We start from the raw sequence: 25,829 nt of genomic DNA, 5'->3' as shown, positions 1-25,829 counted from the left end.
GCCCCCGCCCGTCTCGGCCCGGCCTGGCCCGGCCCGGCCTGGCGCGCCCTGCAACAGACAGACAAACACAAAGCAGTTAGTACAGCACACGTAGTGCGTCGAGGCGCGCGCAGAGACAGGGCTCCTTCCGGAAGTACTCGTCCCCCGCGGGTCTTGATCTGGGGAGCGCCGCCATGGCGCCGCCCGGAGAACCTCCAAAGCCTGGCCCCGCCCCGCCCCGCCCCGCCCCGCCCCGTCCCGCCCCGCCCCGCCCCGCCCCGCCCAGCACAACTTGGACCGCACCGCAGTGACATCGTGACATCCTCGCAGGGACGCGGCGTAGCGAGCCGTGTCCACTGGAAGTCCCGGGCCGGCCCGCCAAACATCACTGTCCAGTCCAGCCCACGCCGCGGCCACGCCGTGTCGGCTTGTTGAGTTGTGTTGCTTCGGGGAGGGGGGGGGAGGCGTGTTGCAGGTGGTGCTGCACGGCGTGAAGTGCGTGGGCGCGCCGTCGTGCTCTCCAGGATGACGAACGGGACGGCGCCGTGTTTCAACGTCCATGTGAACTCGTCCGCAGCGCACTCGTCCGGGACTAGGCACTACACGGAGCGCGTCAAGAGCGCTGCAAGTGGGCAGGATTTACGGGCCGCCGCAGTGTAGTGGCTGGGGAAGGGGGCGGCGGCGTATCGCCCGGCAGCCAGGAGGTAGGCGGCGGCGGCCCGGTGCGCGCATAGACTCCCACACACAATAAAGCACTAAACGCGACCAAGCCGAAAATCCGAAGGCGGTCTCGCCGCCTTGCCGCGCCCCGCCGCCACCGATGTGCATTGCCATGGCGGGCATGGCGCCGAGCACGCCAACCACCCCGTCAGCGCGACCGCAGCACGCGCGGCACGCGCACGCGAGTTTTGGAGCGCCGCGACAGCGAGCGCGTTAACGGCCCTGCCTACAGAATGGGGCACTACGCGCCGCGAGACTTTGGCGCGCGCTTTGGACGCCCCCCGCCCCTCTCCGCGCGTTCTTGCGCTCGTGATTCCTCTTTGGGTGTTCTTCCCTTTTTGTTTTCGTAGTGCTGTGCCCCTTCGGGATGTTCGGGTGTTCCCGAGGGCGTTCCTCTCCTGGCAGGCGTTCTCCTTCGGGTGATCCCCTTCGGGTTGGCGCCCCCTTCGGGGTGTTCCTTCTTCGGCAGCAACACCACAGCGGCTCATATCCTGCTGCCGTCAACCTTCTGTCCCCGGATAGCAGGGGCGTTGCCTCCCCTCCGGCTGACGGAGCAGTGCGGGGCAAGGGGGGAGGGGGCAGATGAGAGAGAAAGGGGCGGGGGAGGTCGAAGTGGCAGGTGTTGTCCCCGCGCGCCGCCCCCGGCCGCCCCACCGAGCCAGCCAGCACCACCAGCAGAGCACGGCAGAATCATAAACCACAAATTGGGACAATAGGCCTGCGGTGCCCGCGGTGGCGGCGCGACGGCGGCGCTCCCTGGCGTCGCGGAGCACAACGACGACACCTCGGCAATTTCTCCACCCCGCCCCGCCCCGCCCCGCCCGCAGCGGCAAGCGGCGGCGAGAGGGGCGCGGAGAGATAGCGATCCGTCTCTGCCACGGCGGAGAGAATACTACGCGTGTCGTAGACGCGACGCGCGCTCCTAGCAGAAAACGAAGGGCGCTGATTTGGCGTGCCTGTGCCCGTTCCGTCCCCGAGGGCCGCGCGCCGCCGCCAGTGGAGCGTCCCCCGGCGAGGCCAGCCGCCGAGGCCGGGCGTGCGGATGATCCCGAGCAGTGCGCGCTGCGCCGACAGGGGCGGACCCGGGCGGACCCGACCCCGACGTGACTAGATGTGACACGACGCACGGGCCGGCGGCACGACAGGTCGACACGGCACTGCCTTGCCCGGCCTTGCCACCTCGCCGGGCCTCGCCGGGGCGATGACATGCTCCCTCCACTGACAGGCGGTGACGGGCGGCGGCCCCGCAGACTGCGGCCTAATGACAAGGCTTCTCGCTGTGCGCCCCGCGCCCCGCCCCGCGCCCCGCCATGCGCTCGGACCGCCGCGAGACCGATTCCTCGTGAGCCGCTTCCGGCAGAGCCTCTTGGTCCTGTAATCTCCACCCGCCCCGGCCCGGCCCGGCCTCTTTAAACCCCGAGTACTACCCGGCGGCGTGATTAGAGGCCCAGGCTGCCCCAATCAGACTGAGCTGCGGTGAATTTACGTGCAACGTGGAACCCCTGCGGACGAGAAATGACTACCAGAAGCATCATTAAGTGCGGATGGAGGCCAAACAAAAAAACACAGGAGAGGAAAGACAAGAGCCAAAAAACTGCTAGAAGAAAAGAAGCGCGGGTCCTTGCGAACTGCGTTGTCGTCAATGCCATCGCGTCGGGCGTAATCACCCAACTCATTATCGGCTCATCACTCGGTGGCGACTCAATCTACGGCAAAACGCCACCCACTCGCCCTCTGACAAGGCCCGGCCTGCACGGAGAAAAAGACTTTGCTGTGGCAACAAACACTTCGTTGGGACAACTAAGAGATTAGTTACTTTTTCCGAAACCAAGACGCTTAGCTGATCGAACTAATCATTCGCTTGTCTCAACAAACAGCATTGCTCTCTCTACGATTTCTATTAGTTGATGCAACAAAACTATGAATGTAGTCTTAACGTCATCAATTTTGTAATGATCATCATGAAACCTCGTTCTACGAATGCATAAACTTAGTTCCCGGCACTCACAAAAATTTGCTAGGGCGGCAAAATTTTTTTTGTCATCAGTGTCACAGTTTTGGGAGCCTGTACGAAACACCTGTTTACCCCAGCGCGTTACAACTGCTTCACGCCTCTTTTGTTGTAACGACGAAATTGTGAGGCTCTCGCCTAAAAGGGGTTGCAACCGTGCTCAGAGGCACGATCTCCCTGTGACGTCAGCATCAGAGCTGCAAGCTCGGAGAAAAGAATCGAGCACATCGAAGTCCCCGGATGGGGATTTGAACCCGCACTCTTCGTATTGAGACGCGACATCGCAAGCCACTGCACTGCCGATCTGCCTATGCTGTCATGGTCCGTCGCAGTGACTTGAACACTTTGCAGAAGCTGCGATCGTCCAGCGGTCTGGCGCTCGCGCGGGCAGCTCACAGCGTGAATCTGGTTGGGCAGAGACCCACTTCACGTTGATGTGGAGCTGAAGTAGTCATGACTTCGCTGCATCCTTTGATGGGTCGGATTATTCCATTCACCTCCGCCCGTTAAAATTTTGTAAGTCGGTTGTACTGATCAACTGTTTTATGCTTGGTCTCCCCGGGGACGCGCACCTTCAGAAATAACCACATCTGTAGAGAACCTGCACATCACGTGGCTCAGTTCCGTCCCTCATCGAACTCATTACTTGTAGCTTTGCCTACATGAGCCAATATATTTGCTTTCAGAACAATATTGGCTTCGTTCTCAGAACTAAAACTCAATCGCTCTTGAAGTCAAGAAACTAGTTACAGCAGCAAGTGTTTCTCGTTCCTTGAAGCTACAAATTTGTTTCAACTAGTAATCTTCTTAACGTTGCGACGGCAAGAAAAAAGTTTGTTGTCATAACCAACTTATTTTGCTCCGGAAAAATTAACTAACCTTTTCGTTGTCACAACTAACTTTTTTTCTCCGTGTGGCAGTGACTTTCATATGTCGCGGCCGCCGCGCCCCGCCCCGCCCCGCCCCGCCCCGCCCCGCCCGGGCTGCCAGAGTGATGGACGGGGCGTCGTGGAGGGTGGTGCGGCGTCGGGGCGGGGCTCGGCGCCGAGGGTGCGAAGACGAGGTCATATGGTACATCATCCTGATAGAGCGGCGGACGCGCACGCCGCCGTCAACACTAGAACGGAAATGTATATACGCCGCCGCCTGCTAGTTCCCGCGCCTCCGTTTAGCCCCCCCCCCCCCAGCCGCCTCGCTAAAGACATCGCTGCGCGCCGCGCCTCCGCCCGCCGGTCCCAGCCCTCCTGGCTATCCGGACCGCAGAGCCGAAAAGAAGAAGAATCCAAACCCCCGATGGACGCAAACGGCGGCGGTGCGGCCGAGGGGGGAGGAGGGAGGGGAGGCAGATGCCAAACAGATTCCTCGTGCAGCTGTGGCTTTCAGCCCCGTGCGGATTTCGGCTCGGCTCGGCTCGGCTCGGCTCGGCGGAGGCGTGGCAGTGGCGGCGCGCGGAGCACGGCGGAGCAGCACCTGTGGAGCCTCCCGTAAAAAGCAGCTAAACCGCGCGCGGGCGGTGAATCGCTGAATAAGATAAGGAAAAGGGTCGGGGATTTCGGGGAGGGGCGGCGGAGTGTGTGCCTGGTGTGGCCCCACAATGGGGATATAAGGCTGGCCTCGATATGTTGCGGCCGCCCTCAGTCGGCCGGCCTGACAAGACAATGAGCAGGCTGCTGCCTCTCTCTCTCTCTCTCTCTCTCTCTCTCTCTCTCTCTCTCTCTCTCTCTCTCTGGACAATCCCTGCCCTGCGGCCTGTCCCCGTCTGACAGCCACTCTGCCAAGGAGTGAAATTGTTTGCCGCGGGGTGAAATAGAAACAATTTGTTGGTGTTTTTTTGTTGGCCCCGATGGGATAAGCAACCCCCATAGCGGGGCGGCCCGCCGTGGAAACTTTGTTCGCCTCCACTCATCATCGGCGACACACAGACGCACACCGGGTTGCCGGGCCACCAGGCCACCGGGCCGCGCGCTCGCCGCCGGGACATTCGGAATTCGTCATGCTCCCCTTTTTCTGCCCGTTAAGCCCGTTCCTAGTTCCTTCCCCGGGTCATTTGCCAGAAACACTAAATCTGATGCTCCTTCCCGTGCAGAAATGCTGCCGCCGCCGCCCCACTGCCCCGCCCAGGACACCCGTCTAAATTATTTAAATTTGCCCTAATTTCTTCCTAGGCGACCTCCGTCGCCCCGTATACCAGGGACCGCACGTTTCGCGGGGCGCGTGGCGTGGCGCGGCGCGGCGGGGCGGGGCTGCGAGGGAAGGGGTGGGGCGGAAGGAAACGCTTACGGTCCCACTCATATTTCAGGGCGGGCTACATTGCGCACAAAGAGGTTGACAGGTGAACAGCCTCGGAGCCCTCTGGGCCGGCTGGAGCTCGAGCTGGAGCGCGCTGGAGGGAGGCCGCTGGAGAAAGGCTGCGGAGGGAGGCTGCTGGAGGGAGGTTCAAGTCGGAGCCATGCTGGAGGTGAAGATACAGGTTGGCAGGGGAGGTGGTGACACGCTGAAGCGCCCTGCTGTACCCCGCGCTGCGTCGCGCTGCGTCGCGCTGCGTTGGCCACCGACAAGACGCACCCTTGCCTCCCTCAGCCTGCCTTGGCTCTGGCCTTCCCGGGCCCGGCAATAATGGCGGCCGACCAGCTCCTCATAAATTCCATCCCAATATTGCAGCGTAATCGCATTAGGCGGTAATAACAATAATTGCCGCTCGACACGACAGGGCGCCTCCGTTTAAGTTTTTTTCCTCCCTTTTTCTTCCAGCGCAGGCGCTGAAAGTCTAATAAACCCCTTCCAGCGAGTGGTCACGCTGGTTAATTTAGCTGCTGACCTCGGCCCTGCCGGCCCGGCCCGCCCGGCCGCAGCACGTCGGGTCGGACCCGGGTAATCAAAAGATATCGCCTTCATAAGCGGCCCGATGCCCTGCGCCCGCCTGCCCGCCTGCCAGGCTGCTGCGGACTGTACCTCTCCTTCCAGCCAGACGGCCCACGACGCACAGTGGGCCAGAAGACCGGAGGAAGTGGTCAAAATCCCAAACGCGTTTCGAGCTCCAGAGCCGCTAAACAGGACTCCAACCCAACGTGTGACCCCACCAATGGATTCCTCGTTCGGAGAGCAATCCATTGGTGGGACCACGCGTACGGTTCGAGTCCCATTCAGCGACTCTGTTGCTCAAAACGCGTCTAGAATTTGTGCCGCCGCCACCGGTCTTCTGGCCCACTGCGTGACGATAGTGCTGCGCGCGGATCTCGTTTGTTTGGCACTTGGCGCATTTCGCGACGCGTCTCTCGCGGCTTGATTGGTGCTCTACCTCACTGCGAGCGGCCCGATCCACGACCTGGAGACTGATTCTGTCTCTCTCGCACTCACAAGGCGTCCCGCAAAGGTGCGCGAGAGACGGGGCGACGGAAACAACTCTCAGAATGAGTCTGCTGCTCGGCATGCAGCCCCGGCCTCGAGCTGGGCTATACCAGCCCCGGGGAAAATTCGCGGCGCCCGGACCGCCATGGCATGGCCATGGTGTGGTACCCTTTCGGTACTGCCCCACCTGGGCCCGCCTGGGCCACCGCCACACGTCCCAGGTGCTTTTTCCGCGCCCACCGGCCGCGCTATTACTTTGCCGGCGACGTGTGCGAGTGTGTGCGTGCGTAGGTGTGAGGGTGTTTGTGTGCGTGTGCGCGTGAGGGCGGCGCGCTAAATTATGAGGGCGGCCGTTGTGAAAGTGTAATGTCGGTGCCCCCCCCCCGCCCCCCCAGCTCGCACGTGCCTCTCATTCCCCTATCCAGGCGGCCACAATTAAAGCTGGATTTTTTTCCGCTTTAGTTTTTCCCGTTTCATAGTAAACGCGCCCGCTGGAATGGCAAAAGTTAGGTGGTGAAAAATCTGTGTACCCTGCTGTTGTCTGTCTACTGTAAAAATTTGTTTATTTTTTAAATTTATTTTTGCGGCAGAGCGAGTAATCAGGAGCTGATCGCGCGACGGGCGGGGCCGCTTGCTAGTCACGGAATGCAGGCGTGGGATTACACAGAGTTAAGACGAGACGTGGCAGGGCGTGGCGGGGCGTGGCAGGGCGTGGCAGGCCATGCGCACTGACTCCCCCGCCCGCCACACCGAGGGCTTATAAAAGTTTTAGTGGATATTCCTTAGCAGAGAAACAGCCCGGCGGAAAGAATGGACCCCCCACGCCGCCAGAGTTTTCAAAGCGATTAGACGCCGGCACAGGCTTTACCTACAATTGCACATTGCAATTCATCCCCCTCCCTCTAGAGACTTCCACTATTACATGGTCGCCATCAGCAGCTCGTTTTGCCATTTTCGTGAAATGGGATGCTGGTTCGGAAAGTGATTCGGTATGCCACGCAACGAAAAAAAATGGGGACGTTGGACGGATTCGAACATTTAGATAGGGAAAAGGGAACGCATGAGCTCTGGTACGCTCCACGGAAGTCGTAGTGTTATGCATTAGTTTCAACAGTGTACGTTTTTTTTCCTCTACTATGTAGACTGATACCGCAATTCCACTGTTTCCAGTGGAGGCGCCCCCACCCTCCCGGCCGCTCCCGGCGACACCGATGCTGCCCTCTCAGATAACCAGTCGGCCAGGCAGAGGGGGCACCTGGGGGGCGCGGCGTGCCGTGGCCGGCTGCAGCAGCAGTACCCCGGCCGAGCCCGGACCCCAATCTGAATTCGAATCCCCCTCCCCTCCCCTCCCCCGCCAGCCTGCCTAACTTCTTGGGATTGACAACCCGGAACGAGAATTAAGGTGTCCAACAACGGAGGCCTCCGACGCCTCCGCAGTGCCGAGGCAGCAGCCACACCCATCCAGGTCCGTCCGTCCGTCCGTCCAGGCGGCGCCCAGGACACGGGGTCACGTGCCGCTCCGGTCCGCCGCCATGCAGGCCACGATCGCCCACCGCATGGCGGCACGGAGCGGCACGGAGCGGCACGGAAGCAACAAGCGACCACGCCAAAGTATGCCATTATTATCTTGTGGCTTGCTCTGCTCGGCCCGGTGGCGCCCCAGAAGGGGTCTCCTTTGGCGACGGAGTGAAAAAAAAAACACCAGCAAAAAAACGAGGCCTCGCCGCCACGGCTTGGCCTGGTCGTTGTTGCCGACAAGTTTCCCCGCAAATATTTCCCCCCTTCGTGGCTTTGACCGCGCTGACAATGTCGGTGCTTCGGCGTGCCGCGCGGGGTTTAGTGTTTTTGCATCGGACTCCCCCGCGCATCCCACTCAAGGCCCACGGGCGCGGCGAGGCGGGGCGCGGCGGGGCGGAGGACTACGGCGTGGCGCCAAACGTAGTGCAGCTAACGAAGCGAGGCAGCGCGGCAAACGAAATTAGGGAGCTCAGCGCGACGCGACGGGGACGCGACGGGACGCGACGGGACGGGCCCCGCTAACACGTTCACGCCAGCGGCGCGAGCGGCGCGCAGCGAGCAGTGCGAAGCAAGCCTCCAGCGGCGAGACGCATAACGGCATCCAGGCAGGCAGGCAGCAGGCCTCGCAGCAGGCCGCGGCGGCAAACGGGGAACAAAAGAAGACACGTAGCGTTAGTGGCGATAAAATAAAAAGCCAACGGCCGCCATCCTCCTCTCATCGGACTGGCTTTACGTCCGCGGCCGGCCGGCCGTGCCCTGACCCCCTGGAGGGGGAGGGGAGGGGCGAATAATGAGGGCGGTAGGTGATCGAGGGACAATGCGCGGAACGCGACGGACGGGAAGGAGAGAGGGGGTGGGGCACAATGACGCACCGAGGCCCCCGCAGCGCCACTCAGCCTCCACGCACACACACACACACACAGCCGTACTTGTTTCCTTCCAGTGCGGTCCCCTTCCGCACAACACCGCCGCGCCCCGCGGGCCAGCCGAGCCCAGCCGAGCCTGCCCGACCCTTGTCGGCGGGCTTGCATTCTGAGCCTCGGAGGGGAAGTGCCGGCAGCGCGCGGCAACGCCAGCGACGCCCCGGCTTTGTCCGGCTCCTCTTATTTCTCCGCCTCTCCGTCTCTCTCGCACGGCCGCGGGACGGCGGGGGCGGGGCGCCCCGCGAGTGCGAGCGAGAGGGCGGACGTTGGGCGCGGGCAGCACGTGGCCCGCACAGGCCGGCCTGGCCGGGACTGACGGCTGGGCGCGGCTGGGCGCGGTGACAGCGACGGGTCGGCCCGGTCGGCTTGCTCATTAATTGGCATGCTAATGCCCTTGTTACTGTTTTGATTTGCATGCCGACGGCCGTGTTTCGTCCGTCTCTCTCGCACCCCGACGGGACGACCCACGAGTGGGAGCGAGACGCGGCGATGATGGCACACTGCACGTCGTCATCAGTATCCCCCCCTCTTTTCAACCTTTGTTACGAAGCGAGCCACAGACGAGCTAAAAAAACAAGCGCGATGCGATAACACTCTCCCGCCTCGCCGAGCGACTTCCCGGAACCGTTTGGCTGCTCTGTCTGCCTTGCCGCGAGCGGGACGCCCCGTGATGGCGACGCGGCGGGGCTGCAGAGTGGAGCGCCTGCGGGCCGCGGGTAGGCAACGCGCCGCACACGCGTGCGCATGGCCTCGGGGCGGCCTACCTGCGCGGCGCTCCCCGCACCGCCTCCCTCCACGCGGCCTGGTCGCCGAATGACAAACGGCCGGCACACTTTCGTCACTCTGTCTCTCTCGCACTCAAGGAGCGCTCCGTACAGGTGCGAGAGAGACAGAGTGACGAAAACGACTCTGGGAGTCAGCCTGCTGGCTGGCGGCCTGGTCGAGGCCTGGTCGAGGCCTGTAGGCTGATTCCGAGAGTCATTTTCGTCACTCTGTCTCTCTCGCACCTGTACGGAGCGCCCCATGAGTGCGAGAGAGACAGGGCGACGAAAATGACTCTCGGAATCAGCCTGCTGGTCGCGCTGCCGCATGGACGGGGCGAAGGCCGCGGCGTGGCAGTCGTTACGCCGCGGGGGGATTGGCCGGGCTGGCCAACGCGCTGCCGCGCTGCAGCAGCACACTGATTCCGGGGGTCGTTTTCGTCGCTCCGTCTCCCTCGCACCTACACGGAGCCGCACGGAGCGCCCCATGAGTGCGAGAGAGACTCTCGAAATCAGTGAGCAGGCCGTGGTCGGCGTGCTCGCGGCCGGCCGAGTGGCGATTAAACACAGCAGGCCGTTCACTGCCGTGGCGCGGAGTGGCGCGGAGTGCTCTCCAAGGCCGTGACGGGTGCCAGCGAGGTGCCGATTGCCGGCGGCGCCCGCCAACTCAGTGTCCGCGTCACACACACCCCCCCACACCGAGGCCGCCGTTACTCGGCGCGCCAGACACCGCGGTGGCGCGGCGGGGCGCATGCCCGAGCACGCCTCGCACATCGGCGTGTGCTATCGCCCGCAGTCAGGTGTCCTCACGCCGTGCCGCGACGCGACGCGACGCGCCTCAGACGACAGCGGCGCCGCCATCACCGCAGCAGCGCGTCGTCGACTCTCGCGATAGTGCACGCACCGCGTCGATGGCGACACGGCAGCGACACGGCAGTCTGGGGCAACATTATGGCCAACCTGAATACGTCGACGCGATACCCCCGCCCCGGCCGCCCCTGCCAGAGTAGTTAGGGACTGCAATTTGGCGGCGGAGCGACAACGCATGTATTCGGCGCATATTGAACCGCGGCGATCAAAAGCGCGAGCGTGTTGCATATGGATGTCGCGGGACGGTGCGCGCACGGTGCGCTCCAGCGAGACTCCGGCGGCACCAATTTGGCGAACGTGGCCGATTTTCGATGCTGCCGTTACAAACGAGTACGCGACCCTTCGCCGCCCCTGTCCTCTGTGGCATGCGCGCTGCCACCCCGTCCCCGGCCTGCCCCGGCCTGTGGCGCGCATTGTTCCGATATCGTCCTTACACGCGGCCCGTATCTCCGCGCGCTTTCGGAGCGGAACACGCCTGGGAAATGCACCGGGTCTTTTCGGAGCGGCGCGGCACGGCGCGGCACTTGTGGCAACAGCTTCCGACTTGACCGCCGAGGGTGGTCCTCCCTGGTCCGCCGGCCCCGAGAGTCCGCTGGTCCGACTGGCGGCGGTGGGCGCCATGGCGCGGTGGCGGGCCGGCAGGGCGGTGCCCGCAACTTTCCCCATTAACCCAACAGATAGCTAATGAGAGCACTGCTGCCCCTCCCCTTCTTCGGGTAGTCCGTCTTCTTCCCCCTCCACTGCTTCTTGCTCCTGCCGATCGCTGCACCGCGGCGAGTTCCGCGTTTTCTCCGCCGCCCCAGTCAGGCTAGCGGCACCTGTGCTATTTTTTTTTCACCGAAGACTCCTGATCGGAAATGAAATTTGGTGAAACAGGAACGGTTGGGCGGCTAGATCGGATTTTCCTTGGTTTCCTGGCGGCGGCTCCATCATCGCTTTTTGGCGCGAAGACGGGGGTGAATTAAGGTGGGGAACTGCGGCAGCGCTATGACACGCGGGAACGAGGGCTTACGCCTCCCGGCAGCGCACTGTGAAACTTTGTTTACCATTTCATGACAGAATGACTGATAAGATATTTCTGACCTAAAAAAGGTGGTGACCATTTCATCAGAGAGCGATAATGCGTCCAAGCTCAGCCATCGTAAAAAGAATATGAGGACATGGTCGTCGAACAACGTTTAAAAACATTCTGTGCAAAACTACCTTTCAGACAGGCCGTGAGTGACAGCAAAACTTTGTTCCACAGTGTGCTGCGGAGATTCAAGGGGTGGGGGTAATCCTGCGGCGCACCTCTTCGGTTGCACCCCAGCAGGCCCGGACAGATACATCCGCGCGCGATGTGGTTCGAATCCCGCTCGAGGGCGTTATTTCCCGTAACAAAAGCCCATTCGGGCGGGGCGGGGCGAGGTGGGGTGGGGTGCGGCGGCGCGGCCAAGTTTTGTGCGGCTTTATCCCCGCAAGTAGCCTACTGCTCTGCTCCCGCCCGCTGCTCCCCGCGAGGCCGCGAGGACTTGGCGACGAGACGTACGAGAAAACGTGCAGGTGTCTCTTGGCGCCCCGGCTGCGCGTCGCTGCGCGGCCACAGCGGGGGATAATAAAACGAACAGTAAAACTGCGCGCGCCTGCCGCGCCTGCCTGCGCTGTCTGCCGGCTTTGCAGAGGCTCACGGGGGGCGGGGCGGGGCGGGGCGGGCCGCCAATTCTTCATGGTGCACGCCGTAGTATCCGTTCACCGGGCCGTCGGGGCCGCCGGGGCCGTCGGGCGCGTCTCCAATCTCTGGCCGGGCTCGACGCGCGCCGCTCCCCTTCCAGCCCGGAGGTGTACCACCGGGCCGCCTTGCCTACATTGCCTGCCTTGTCCGCCGTGCAGCTGTCCCAACCCACAAGTAGGCAATGTAGGCAAGGCGGTAGGCACTGTAGTGACACTGCCGTGGGCTTTCTATCAATTCAAATACAACTGATTCGGACCGAAACCGCGAACGCACCTTAAAAAACTCGGGTCGAACACAGTAGACACACCCTCGTACACAGCCTGTCTCCTCGCGCTCTCTCTCGCACACACACTCAGACGCGGCGGCGGAGTGCGACTCGGTGCGACTACCTTGCAGCGTCTTTACGACGGCGTCCTCGCGCCACACTGCGGGGCCGTGAAAGACAACGCGTCGTTTAGGCTGCTGCTTGCGATTGCGTGGTCTGTGGGCGTGCGGGGCGGGACTGTGGACTTGCACATAGTGATCGTGCAAGTGATCTAGGTAAGTGACCTAGGCGCGAAATATTTTTCGCACCAATACTTGTACGTCGAATCACAGAAATTTCTTTTTGTCGTGCCGTCGGGGGGCTCCCGCAAAGGTGCGAGAGAGCCAGAGCGACGGAAACGACTCTCGGAGTCGGTCTGGCGGTCCGTCGCGCGCGGTCCCGCGGCCACGGCCACCCTCTCACTGCATTTGCCGCCGCCATTGCCGCCGCCATTGCCGTTGCCATTTCGGACCGGCGGTCTCCAGATGAGAAACGTAATCTCTGCAAAGTGACAACGCCATATTCGCCGGGCAGACACCGCTCGCCGAATAACGCCCCCCCCCCCCCCCCCAGCGTTTGCACACCGTGGCTCCCTTTCGTCACTTTTTATGCACGAGAAAAACCAATCCCCGATAGAACCGCTCGCGCAGCGCCCTCCTCTTTACTTTTTTCTCGCCAAATTAAAAAAAAAAAGAACAATAAAAGTGTCGGGCATTTTATGAAATGTTTTATTTTTATTATTTGTTTTTATTTCACAAGCGGTACGTGTTCCTCTCCGGGCGCGGCGCGGCGCCCGATGCGGTCGATGCCCTTTAGCGCGGCAAATAGCCGTTTAATTCGAAAGAGTGCGCCAGCTGCGCGCGCTGCCTTCTTTTCCTTTTTCGCCGTTTTCTTTTCCCTTTCTGCTTCTCTTTTTTCTTTTTTTTTCTGCAGTGCACCTCGTTTTTTGATTGCTCGCCGGCCGCGGCACGCGAGGCGCTGCGCTCGCTGCGATCGCTCAGCGACAAGCAGGCGGCAGACACGCACAGCGGCCGCCTGACGGATGCGGCGGGCGGTGCGGCGGTGCGGCGGTGCGGCCGGTGGATCTGCGCGGCGCGCTGAGCCACGGCGGCGGCCAAGAAGCAGAGTGCCGCTCGGATTGAGCGGCTGATTCAGCTCCGGCTTCGATGGCTTCGATCCCCGGTCGGTCAGGATCACTCGCCAAATGAAATTGCCCATATCAGCAGGGAGCTTTGCCTCTCGCAGATCCTTTGCTCAATCAGCGCGCGCGCGCCCATGCCCCCCGTGTTCCCTCTGCCCGGGTGGAGTCAAGCTACATTCGAGCGGCGCGGATCGTGTCCGAGGCGGGGCGGGCCGGGTGCGATCAGCGAGACAGATCGGGCCTGATCCGCGGCGGGTCCCCGGAAGGATGTTTGGGACGGAGGCCACGGGCGCCACGGGCCGGCGAGGCAGCAACGCGGAAAACGGCCGCATTAAACTTGCCGCCACGCCGGGCCTGCCTTGGGCTGCCTTGGGCTGCCTTGGGCTGCCTTGGGCTGCCTTGGGCTGCCTTGGGCTGCCTTGGGCTGCCTTGGGCTGCCTTGGGCTGCCTTGGGCTGCCTTGGGCTGCCTTGGGCTGCCTTGGGCTGCCTTGGGCTGCCTTGGGCTGCCTTGGGCTGCCTTGGGCTGCCTTGGGCTGCCTTGGGCTGCCTTGGGCTGCCTTGGGCTGCCTTGGGCTGCCGGCCGCCATGCTTGCCTTGCCTAGCCGGAGGCGAGGAGGCCCGAAGGCCCGTCATGTTTTTCAAGTATTTCCCTTTCGGATGAAATTAGGCGGGGAAGTGCGCGTCGACAGATAATTTCCGTTTTCTCCCAATTTTTTTTTGGTCTTACACCGCGCCGGTTTTGGTTTTACTTGCTCCGCTTTACCACGGTTGTTTCCTTCCAGCGCGACGATCCGTGTCTTGAATCTCTGCGCCGCCCCGCCCCGCCCCGCCACGACGGGGTGCTGCTTCCCTTACACTGCGGCCCACCCCCTTCCCTTCGCGCCCTCCCCTCCCCAGGCCTGGAGGGGGGAATTAAATCTACGCTGGAAAAATGTAATAAGTCCGGTCCATTCGGGTGTGGCGGCCGGGGCTAGGCCAGGCCTGGGCTGCGTTGCTGCGTTCAGTAGACGGCGCGCACGCGCACAGCGCGCTGGCGTCCACCCTTGCGTCCACCGCCCGCGCAGAGGCGGCCGCCGGCCGGGTGCTCCGTTCCAAACGAAAAGACACTTTTTGGGTTCATCTTCGAACTCCCCAGGTCCAAAAATCTCGAGAGAAACCGGAATAGGAAGATTTCGAATCTCATTACAATCAAAATCTACTTTACAAAACCTGCAGAAATCTGTTTTCAAATGTCTGGCTTCCGCCTAACATGACAGACGGCCCGGGTGTCAAACTCAGATTCTCCCAACACCCAGTCCGACGCCTCTTCGCTCTCGGCAAAAAAAAACAACAAACAAACAATAGATCCGGTAAAAATAATTAAAATAAAGAAAGAACCCCCAAAAGTTCATTGATATTCGTCCCTCATCATTCCGTGGTTCCCCAGACACGCACGTGAAAAAATAAATTTCCACGTTTTTCATATTCGATTTCCTCCTTTGAAGGGGAAAGTTGGGCACTGATCGGGGGCCTCACGCGATGAATATGGAGCGCTTTTCAACCGGAGGGGAAGGGGTGGGAACTGGCGGGGAGGGGAGGAGAGGGGTCTACATCCGGTTCTTTGTTCGGCGGAGGTTTGATCCAGTATTGCCGCGGCATGCCGGCCCACAAAAGGCAAGGGGCGCGACGTCGCCGCCCATGTCGCCGGCAAAGCAGGACGCGCGGGAAGGACGCGGGCAAGCTACGCGGGCAGAGCACGGGCAGGACACGCTGGCAGGACACGCGGGCAGGACACGCTGGCAGGACACGCTGGCAGGACACGCTAGCAGGACACACAGGCACAGGGGCGCCGGAAGTGTATTTCCTCAGGGGGGGGGGCAAACAATTTTAAATCCTACGTTCCTAATTACCCCCCTCCCCCACAAAAAAAAGGTGCTTAAAAAGACCCTACTCTTTCATGCACCGCCTCGGGAAGGCTTTGACCGCTGATAGTTTGGGAGCAGTGGTCTCGCAAAAATGGTCAAAAAGTGAATGAATTTCAGAAAATCACCGTTTTTGCTGACTTTGAACTGTCACTGCATCCAATTTAGTTGCGGTCAAAGGCCTCCCTCGACGCCTTACTATTCTAAAGACCCTACTCTTTCAGGCCCCGCCTCGGGAAGGCTTTGACCGCTGATAGTTTGGGAGCAGTGGTCTCGCAAAAATGGTCAAAAAGTGAATGAATTTCAGAAAATCACCGTTTTTGCTGACTTTGAACTGTCACTGCATCCAATTTAGTTGCGGTCAAAGGCCTCCCTCGACGCCTTACTATTCTAAAGACCCTACTCTTTCAGGCCCCGCCTCGGGAAGGCTTTGACCGCTGATAGTTTAGGAGCAGTGGTCTCGCAAAAATGGTCAAAAAGTGAAAGAATTTCAAAAAATCATCGTTTTTGCTGACTTTGAGCGGTCACTGCATCCAATTTAGTTGCGGTCAAAGGCCTCCCTCGACGCCTTACTATTCTAAAGACCCTACTCTTTCATGCCCCGCCTCGGGAAGGCTTTGACCGCTGATAGTTTGGGAGCAGTGGTCTCGCAAAAATGGTCAAAAAGTGAATGAATTTCAGAAAATCACCGTTTTTGCTGACTTTGAACTGTCACTGCATCCAATTTAGTTGCGGTCAAAGGCCTCCCTCGACGCCTTACTATTCTAAAGACCCTACTCTTTCAGGCCCCGCCTCGGGAAGGCTTTGACCGCTGATAGTTTAGGAGCAGTGGTCTCGCAAAAATGGTCAAAAAGTGAAAGAATTTCAAAAAATCATCGTTTTTGCTGACTTTGAGCGGTCACTGCATCCAATTTAGTTGCGGTCAAAGGCCTCCCTCGACGCCTTACTATTCTAAAGACCCTACTCTTTCATGCCCCGCCTCGGGAAGGCTTTGACCGCTGATAGTTTGGGAGCAGTGGTCTCGCAAAAATGGTCAAAAAGTGAATGAATTTCAGAAAATCACCGTTTTTGCTGACTTTGAACTGTCACTGCATCCAATTTAGTTGCGGTCAAAGGCCTCCCTCGACGCCTTACTATTCTAAAGACCCTACTCTTTCATGCCCCGCCTCGGGAAGGCTTTGACCGCTGATAGTTTGGGAGCAGTGGTCTCGCAAAAATGGTCAAAAAGTGAATGAATTTCAGAAAATCACCGTTTTTGCTGACTTTGAACTGTCACTGCATCCAATTTAGTTGCGGTCAAAGGCCTCCCTCGACGCCTTACTATTCTAAAGACCCTACTCTTTCAGGCCCCGCCTAAGGAAGGCTTTGACCGCTGATAGTTTAGGAGCAGTGGTCTCGCAAAAATGGTCAAAAAGTGAAAGAATTTCAAAAAATCATCGTTTTTGCTGACTTTGAGCGGTCACTGCATCCAATTTAGTTGCGGTCAAAGGCCTCCCTCGACGCCTTACTATCCTAAAGACCCTACTCTTTCATGCCCCGCCTCGGGAAGGCTTTGACCGCTGATAGTTGGAGCAGTGGTCTCGCAAAAATTGTCAAAAGTGATTGAATCCCCGCAAGTATGATTGGATGATGTTGATTATTTCACTGGTTACCAACTAGACGCGCAATGATTATCTTGAGTCGGGTACTCCTTGGAATATGCTGTCCCATTTTTACCCCGTGTCCTATAATTGCTCCAACTGACCCTAGGCTCGATTTTCGCAGCTTCCCACCAAAGTCCAGGGGGGGCAGCCTGCCCACCCTGCACCCCACTTCCGGCGCCCCTGCACAGGCAGGACACGCGGGCAGAGCGCGGGTAGGACACGCTGGCAGGACACACGGGCAGGACACGCGGGGACGAGAAATCGGCATATTTTATCCCGCGATGGGCGAGGATCCGCAGCCAGCCGTAGCCAACCAACAGCACGCTACACACATCACAGGCAGCCCCGCTCGCAGCGGCTTAGCTGCTAATCAAATCACCACGGGTAGTTGATTAAGCGAGGGTTGTCGTTCCCCAGCCGCCGCCGCTCAGCGCCACCGCGTGCCCCACCCCCTTCCAGCGCCGCCACGTTTTCGAAACCCTTCCTCCATCTTGCCCCCCCCCCCCTCCCCCGGCCACGCCGTGATGGTACGTGTGGGTGGACTTATTCAGCTTGTTGTGCTGTTCGCCCCGCCCGCCCAAATTCTCATCACGACGCCGCGGCGGCGCGCGCCCGACTGCAGCGCGGCGCTGAAGGCTGCCGAAAAGAGTGGGCGGCGGAGGCCCGGGGGGAGCGCCGACCACGTGTTTTAGGCCTATCGCCCGAATTAATTCCTGCAAGCCCATGAATACAGTGTTGGCGGAACGCGGAGCCGAGCCCGCCTAGAACATCGTACGTCCCAGCGCAAACACAAGACGCCGGGCCCATCCCTCACGAGGGACGGCAGGCGGCCCGGCCCGGCACGGCCCGGACGTCGGGGAGCGGCAAAGGACGGCGAGGAGCAGGACAAGCGTGACAGAAGGGATAGGAGGAACGTCCATAAAGTTTGCTCGTACACTGCGAGGCGCGGCACTGCGCGCCACTGCGCGGGCCGACGCGCCACCCGGCTCACCCGGCCGGCCTCGGGCGGTGCTCCTCGTCGCGCGATGTCGACTAATGCACTCCCCACCCCTCGAGCCCCACCCCTCCCCGCCAGCCGCCGCCCCCCGAGGGCCGAACTGGTCGCCCTTTACAGCCGGGCCCTTGGCCGGGCCTGAGTGACCACCCACCTTCAGGGCTCTCCTCCAAGGCGGCGTGATGGGCTCGTGACGAAGCCGTCGGGGAGGTCCCGAGTCCCGGGGCTGCCTTCCATCTACACATGCATCTAGGCCGGGCCCAGCCCAGCGTGGCGCGCAGCCACTCGGAGCCCCGAGCGGCCGCTGCGGCGTAAAGTTGCCAGAGTTTCGCTGATGCAAGGACTCTGGCCTGGCTACGCTAACAGGCGCGGCGATTGCGGCCAACGGCGGGAGGCTTCGAGCTTCGCTTGGAGCTTCGCTTGGAGCTTCGCTTGGAGCTTCGCTTGGAGCTTCGCTTGGAGCTTCGCTTCGAGCTTCGCTTCGAGCTTCGCTAGGAGCTTCGCTTCGAGCACCGCCACGGAGCCCCAGCCTCGGCCCGCCCTCAGATTGGTGGAGGCGGTTCGCCGCGGTTCGCTGATGGGCGCCGCATTTAAGGCAGGCGGAGGAAACTTGCAGTGAGGTGGCGATGCAATCGACGTGCCAAATTCGACGGGGGGAGTGCAGTGGGGACGGCTCTCGCCTTCTAGTCGTCTTCGCTCCGCCAAATGACTAAAAGCAGAGCCGCGTCTCTCTCGCACTGCCGGGGCTTTCCTGCTGGGGAGTGAGAGGGACGGCCACGGTTCCGAACCCGCCCGCGCAGCCTGAGTCCGGGGCCCGGCTAGGCGTTTCGGTCCATCGTTATCCCCGGCGGGGGAAATGGTTCGTTCGATTAGAGTTGCCAGCCTCCCCGCTCCTCGGCAGGGCGGCGTAGATAGAGTTGCCTACCGTCAACAGCTCCGACTTCCGCAGTGACTCGTCGAGAGGATGCTGCGCCGGGCGGGGCGGGCTTTGCGCCCCTGTCTTGCCTTTCATGTGGCGCGCGCGGCACGCGGGGCGGCACGCGAGGCATGCCGATGGCGGCAGTGGAGGCAGCGCTTCTAGCCGCCGGCGAATTTTCGATACACGGAACGAACGGGTGCATTCTCCGACGGCTTTGAGTTTGGCGCGGAATTTTTGCGGGTGCCACCCATCTGGGGAAGGGGTCTGTATGGTAAAGTTATGCGTGCGGTGCCATGGGACCGCGCCGGGATGTGAGTTGCTTTTTTTCTCGTTGTTTTTTCCTGCGCAACAAGCACAACAAGCCGAATCGAAAGTCGCCACTTTGAGAGCTGGCGGCCTCGACGCGCTCGACGCGCTCGACGCGCCACCCCCAGCACCCCTGCCCCGGGCCGCGGCTGCCGCGGCACAGCGCTGACCGCAGCGGCCTAAGTGATTGCAGCTCGGCTCGGCCGAAACAAAGCGAAGCAGGCGAGGCAAAGGGAGAAAAAATTGAAAGGCACCAACGACGTTTCGTCACTTTTATTTGAGCCGGCCGGAACCGCGAGGGGGAGGGGCCGTCTGCCTGCAGCGCCCCGCACGGCCCGCACTTACGCGGAGAGCGTTCACCCGCGTCGCGTCCGTCGAGGGCACATTCTGGTCATTACTTTTGGCTACATGGCTGGGCGCGGGTGCAACGCCCCGCAGCGCGGCAGGGCTTCGTAATTATTTCCTGGCGTTAATTCCGTGTCCTTCTTGCTGTGCTCCTTGCCGTCCCTCCACCTGGGTCGCTTTTTAATCATTTTTTTCTGGGTCTCCTCACCCTCTGAAGCGCCACCTCCTCTCCCTTTGCCAGCCGACTCGCAGTGTTTTTTCGTCGCTGTTTTGGTGGACTTCCTTGTGAATGACGGCACGAGTCCTCGGGCAGGGATGACAAAAGACAGGGGGAGCGGGGACAGACGTCTAAAAGGGGCGAAGTTCACAAATTTGCTGAAGTTTGATTTAATTCGTTTGGTCTGAGTCGCAACCCGGATTCTGTTTCCTTGTGCAACTATGCGACGGATACAATTACAGTGTTGCTGGTTCCCCTAATCAGCATTCTGTAAGTCTGTAGTAGTTGTGGTAGTAGTGGTTGTAGTAGTAGTAGTAGTAGTAAAAGTAAGGGGAGTAGCCACATGTGGGAAAGGGGACCGCTATGCTCCTAGAGGCCAGCATGAGAGGGTGCTTGGGTCGGTCTTGGCTCAAAGTGCGCCCTCAGCGTGCGTTAACTCAGTTTCTGCCGGATTGAACCACAAGTTATTACAGTTTGCCGGGCGATCCCGTGTCAGCGCAGCGTCGACAATTTTTGCAGAGCAAGCACAAGGCACGGTGCCAGAGGGAGGGTCGGGGCGGAAGGCGGTGGAGTGGGGGAGGGGCGTCCTGGCTGAGCGTGCCGATGCATGCGTTTGTCCCCAAAGGAGCCGAAAGGCCACCAGACCCGATCCGGAAAGAATTGCTCGCAGCGATAAAGTCCCCTTTCAAACGCGAACGCCGCGAACGCCGGGCCACCCCTTGTGCTGCGAGGAGCGCGGAAGTGAGCTTAGGGCAGCATTGTTCCTCCTTACCTCCATTTCGTTGATATGCAAATGGGGCGGAAAATCCTGCAACAAACCGAAAACAGTTGGGTGTCAGAGACGCTGGGAGCAAGAGTTTCCCTCCGCGGCTCAAAGTTTTGGATCTACTTTTGAATTTGAGTCATGTGAGGATCTTCCGGCTCTTCACCTGAGAAAAGCGAAATGCAAAGGCAAACTGGGACTATGCTGTACAAAAAACTTAAAAACGAGAAGATTTGAAGGTAAAAACCAGCTAGAGAAAATGAGAGAAGTGAAAATTTCAACTTCTTTAACATGCAGATCTTGTTCGTGGGTGACGTTAAAAACGCAAAGTCGGCTGCTCTCGTGCTGAGGAAAAAACAAAATTGTAGGGTCCAGAAGACGCGGGCAAACGGTTCCAGTGGTGGCCGCGTCGCTCAGGAGCAGCGTCGTGAAGGGCCGGGGGCGGGCAGGGGGGCCGCACCCCTCGCGGGGCCCTCGCTAGGGCGCTGCGCCCGCTGTGCAGCCCCTGGAGTGGAAGCCGGGATGCCCCGGAAGGGAATAACGGAGGAGGAACGAAGCAGCGGTCGTAAATGTGAGTGCCAGGGAAGGGCAGAGCTTGGTCGGCCCCCCGCAGCACGCTAGCGGACGCTAGCCAGGCTGGCCCTCCGAACCGACCGACCGGCCCGAAGGTCACGGCAGTGGTAAACAACATGCGGCAGCGCGATTGCTCCCTGCGATTGCCAACGACCAAGTCACGACAGAGCGGTGGTCCCGCTGCTGCAGATCAAACAAGATTCGGCCGGTCTGCTCCGCTCACTCCCCCTCGCCGGCCACTCCAGCAGCGCCAATAATTCGCGCTCCACCACGTCCTCCACCAAGTCCTCCACTACGTCCTCGACCGGACGACCTGACGCCGGGGCTGGCGTACCGCCCGGCGTATTTTATTTCGACGGTTGGGCTAGGTTAGTGCGATGGGTGTGTGAAGCACCGCACAGCGCGCGGCGCGGCCCGGCCCGGCGCGGCCCCTCCCCGGGCCCTGCCAGCATCGCCGCAACTCCGCCAAACAAGATGTTCTACGAGGCCCACAACCTCTCAGACCTCGCAGTCAGGCCGCGGGGGCCCTCGGAGCAAGGGGCGGGAGGAGGAGGAGGGGTATACCCCGCAGAGACCCAGCCAGCCCAGCCCGCCAGGCCAGCCAGGAGGCCAGAGCCAAACTTGCGTCATTAAAATTTCCACTCATGTGTGAGGGTGCGCCGCTGGCCAGCATATCTTGTATCGCGAAGACCAGCAGCCACCGACCCACCCTTCGACCGCCCTGCCGATGATGTGTGAGTGAGCGTGTAATGTGTGTGTGAGTTTGTGCGTGTGGCTCCGTGTTGTAGCCCCGGCAACACAGTATACCCTGCTCCGACCCGGCCCTCGCTCAGAGATAAGAAAGAGACGGAGCTACAACGCGTTGCGGGCTGGTATAACTACGGAGATTTCTCGGCGAGGGCTTCACCATTCACGCACTCTGCGTGGGCAACACGGAAGGCATGTTTTACGTGGTGTGTGTGTGTGTGTGAATCCAATCCCGACAATGGGGCACTGGCTTGCCCGCTCAGGTGAAGCGCGGAAGCGAGTAGTACGACTCTGGGTTTGGCTTTGGCTTTGCCGGCCTGAAGAGCCCCGTGATCAGCACCACTCGGGACATCCCCCGCCAACTTGGCCCGAGGGCGCGCACTCACAGTGCACGCGGTGCACGCGGCGCGCGCCTAGAACCCGAGGCACGCCTCAAAGGGCGAGTCTCTCTTGCTTTTTCTCTGCGCTTCATGCGACTTTGTCGAGTGGCGAGCTGCAGCAATAAATCCAGATCGATGTGCCGAGTTCGCTGAATGTCAACCGCGGTCCGCGAAGCGTCGGGCCCCGTCCTCGGCGTCGTCCGACTGGCGCTGGGCGAGGCGCTGGGTGGGTGGAGACGGGGCGAAACACCCACTCCCTTCCTCGCACTCGCGGCGGGGCGGGGCGGGGCGGGCGTCCCGCGGTGGTGCGAGAGAGACGGCGCGACGCCGGCGTAATGAAATAGGAGCCGTATTACCATTCCCAGCTGTCCCGGACGCGGATCGCGATATTGCAGAAGAATGCCGGGTTGCGGGGGCGACGGCGGGGCGACGGCGGGGCGACGGCGGGGCGACGGCGGGGCGACGGGGCCGCGTGGGCGACGCCAAGAAATCCAAAGGGAACAGGAGGAGGACAGAAAGTAATGGGGACGAGCGCGCTATGCATAGTCTAGCGCTGCGAACTTGTTTTGGGCGCGCAATATGCCGGACCCCCACGGCGCGGCCGAGCGGGCCGAGTCCACGGGGCGGGGTGGGCGGCGGGCGGGGCGGCCGATGGACGCCAAGACGCGGCCAAAGCCGACACACGCAATGTGTCAGCGAATGTCGAGCCCCGCGCGTCGCGCCCGTCGCTGCCACGGCCGCCCCTCACGCGGCGCGCGCCACTTCCAACAAATCTTAATTTGCATTAATGAGCTTGTTAGACGCGCGGCTGGCGTGTTGACTTGCGTTAAGGAATTTATGGGCCCTCCCTGTGTGTGTTGCCATGACGACCGTCATCGGTACGCTTGCCGTCGCGGCGTTCGCCATGGCGCTCGCCCGGGGCTTAAGTCCCAGAATCCCCTTTTGCGCCGATAAGTTTGCAAGCCCGGGACAGCAGCGGGCTGGGACGCTCTCCGGGGCAGGGCGGCAGGGCCAGGGCCACGTTCCGGGACGCCGGGACACGCCCGGAGCGCGGCCGGCGGCGTCCCGGGAGGGCGCCACCCCGAGCCGTGGCTGCCTTGGGCGGGATCGCGACCTGCTCCGTCTGGAGCTGGAATGCGGTCCTCTCCCCAGCCAGCGGCAGCAGCACCACGAAAACACGCCACAAGTGGATTTTTCTTGTGAGAATAGACAAACAGGCCGGCCGTGCTGTGAGTGTGTCGGCATGCTTATCCAGGCACGGCCCGGCTAGGCACGGAATGGTAATTCCAGTGAATCACCGTTCGTGATGGGCGGGGCGGGGCGGGGCGTGGCGGGGCGGGGCGTGGCGGGGCGGGGCGGGGCGGGGCGGGGCGGGGCGGGGCGGGGCGGGGCGAGGCCTGTCCGGGCCAGCCTGTCCAGGCTTCCATGTGATCCGGCACACGCGGCGCCGGACGTGCTGGAGGCGGCCGCAGCGGGCCCACCTGGAGGCCTGGAGGCCGGAGGGATGCGCGCTTCACGGCGCGGTGTGCATGGCTCGGCGTGGCTCGGCGTGGCTCGCGCGGAATGGGCTCAACAAACACGAGACAAGTTTGTGGGAGGACTAACCGGGGTAAGGGCTTCGGAGGTACCTCACGCAAACAACGTCGGCGTGCATCCCACACGACGGCGTAAGACCAGAATTGATATTTGCACGGTCCTCCTGCCGGCGCGCCGCGGCGGCGGTGTGGATCTTGCCGCCCCGCCTCTTTCGCCGTCTCCGAGTTGCTGGCGTTGCTACGCTCGCCGCAGTGGGCCGTAGACCTGGGGAGGCGGCCAAAACTCTATACGCGTTTTGAGCTCCGCAGTCACTAAACAGGACTCGAACTAAACGTGTGACTACACCGATGGAGATTCCTCGTTCAGAGAAGCAATCCATTGACGCGGTCATACGTTTGGTTGTCCCGTTAAGCGACTCCGGAGCTCAAGATGTGTCTCGTCTAGAATGTTGGCTGCCTCCACTGGTCTTCTGGCCCACTGTGCGCCGTGCGCTCCGTGCGGCAGTGGGCCAGCTCCTTCCATCAGAATAACCCGCGCTCGCTTATTGTGCCTGACGCTCGCCTGCTTTGCCTGCTTCGCCTCCCCGAGCTCCTCATCACTTTTGTCTCATTCGACCCCCTTCACCCCGCCAGTCAGTCTCGCTCGTGACCCCATTGATTTTCCATAGCCCTGTTTGGGTGCTGGCGCGCTGGCGCCATGCCGTCTGCCAGAGACGCGGCATGCAGTCTCTGGCAGCAGCGGCCGTCGCGCGGCTTGGATTCCTGCCAGAGCGAGAGGGGAGACTCTCTTCTTTCTCCCTCGACCCGCCGCCGCCTGCAACACACAGCCGCGTGATGGATCACGGGGCCCCTAGCTCGTGAGTGTGTGTGTGGCACTGCGCGAGTGCCGCGAGGTGGAAAAGTAACCAAGCAAGTAGTACGTCAAAACTTGCTCGCAGCCGCCACTGTGTCATCCATTTCGTTCTAACAAGTTTCCGGGACGCAGGCGGCGGGGCGGGGTGGGGCGCGGGCAGGGCCGCCATTCGGGGCGCCTGGCGATGCCTCTTTGAAACGAAGCGCGGCCTTCGCACTGTAATTCAATACACGCTGTCTTTTGTCTCCCCCACGCTCATGGGGCATTCCGTAGAAGTGGGGCAGAGACAGCCACACTGAACGGAAACAGAGCCAGGGGGAAGCATCGAGGGCTTCGTTCCCTCTGCCCTGAAGGAACCGATGCCTGCAAGGTTTCGCGACGCTTCGCGAGGCGCGTGGTTTGGCTGGGAGCACAGCCCAGCACTGTGGGGCAGCGACGGTGGGGCGAGGACGAATAAGACGGACTGCTTTGATCTTCTTAAAGCAGCTAGCTTTGTGTGGTCTAGCAGGGCCTTGCAGAGCCTAGTCCGGGCCTGCTGGCCTAGTGGCTACCCCTCCCGGTCCGCCCACGCCACGCGCTGCAGCTCGACATGACGTCAGTAAACTGCTTCTGGTCAGGGCCGCTTCCTTGCTCTCTCTCTCTCACACACCCCTGGAGGACACCCTATACGAGCGAGAGAGACAGGAAGTCTTCTTGGTCTTTCTCGGCAGCAACGCCCCAGCGAAATCCGTCAAAATAGTTAGAAGCTGAAATTGAGACTGAATTATCAAGGGCTTTTCAATGGGGCGGGGACGAAGCCCCCCAGCGAGCGAAGCGGATCAGAAACATTTGGTCGACACCTTGTACCGACAGAAAGCAACAAATATCAGATTTTTTTTCCGCTTAAGAAGTACCCCTTGAATGAGCTTAAAGGGCCCGCCGCCCATGCCATCCCAGCCGGGGGAGTTTTTTGAATTTTTTTCCGAATATGAGGAATTGCGCTGATGAAGACAGGGACGAATGACGTGAGATGAGGCCCCCGGGGCTTAGGGTCTTAGTGCGGAACAGAGGCTTCTTCTCGTGGCAACCGCCGTGCGGCGCCGCGCCGGCCGCGCCGGCCGCGCTGTCAGCCAGGCTCGTTTATCAAAATGGCGGTGGCCCTCCACAAAAATCCATCACGCGATGCGGCTCCTTCCCGTGTCGAGCATTTCCTGTGGCGGGCGCTGGCAGTAGACGGGTTCATTAAACAATTATTATTCCTCATTAATACCTGTTGCACTGAATTCATCAGGAGATGGCGTTGGAAACGACAATGGGACACGCCGAGACACGCGGTGCTGCCCTCGCGAATCCATAACGAACGAAACCGCGCGGAATAAGAAACTAA

The 25,829-nt window shown here is 61.1% G+C and overlaps 1 long non-coding RNA gene across 1 annotated transcript in view; it reads right to left on the bottom strand.

Annotated features, from left to right (window-relative positions):
• LOC117654540 overlaps positions 1-25,829 on the bottom strand; it is a 43,922-nt gene continuing 18,093 nt past the window's right edge. Inside the window, exons 2-3 of the long non-coding RNA XR_004588321.1 lie at positions 20,385-20,420; positions 1-48 (exon numbers count right to left, since the gene is read on the bottom strand). This is a non-coding gene — a long non-coding RNA (uncharacterized LOC117654540). The remainder of the gene's footprint in view (positions 49-20,384; positions 20,421-25,829) is intronic.

This window comes from Thrips palmi, unplaced genomic scaffold, assembly GCF_012932325.1.
Source record: "Thrips palmi isolate BJ-2018 unplaced genomic scaffold, TpBJ-2018v1 HiC_scaffold_10, whole genome shotgun sequence".
Classification (NCBI taxonomy): domain Eukaryota; kingdom Metazoa; phylum Arthropoda; class Insecta; order Thysanoptera; family Thripidae; genus Thrips; species Thrips palmi.
This window is presented reverse-complemented; position numbering and strand designations above follow the sequence as displayed.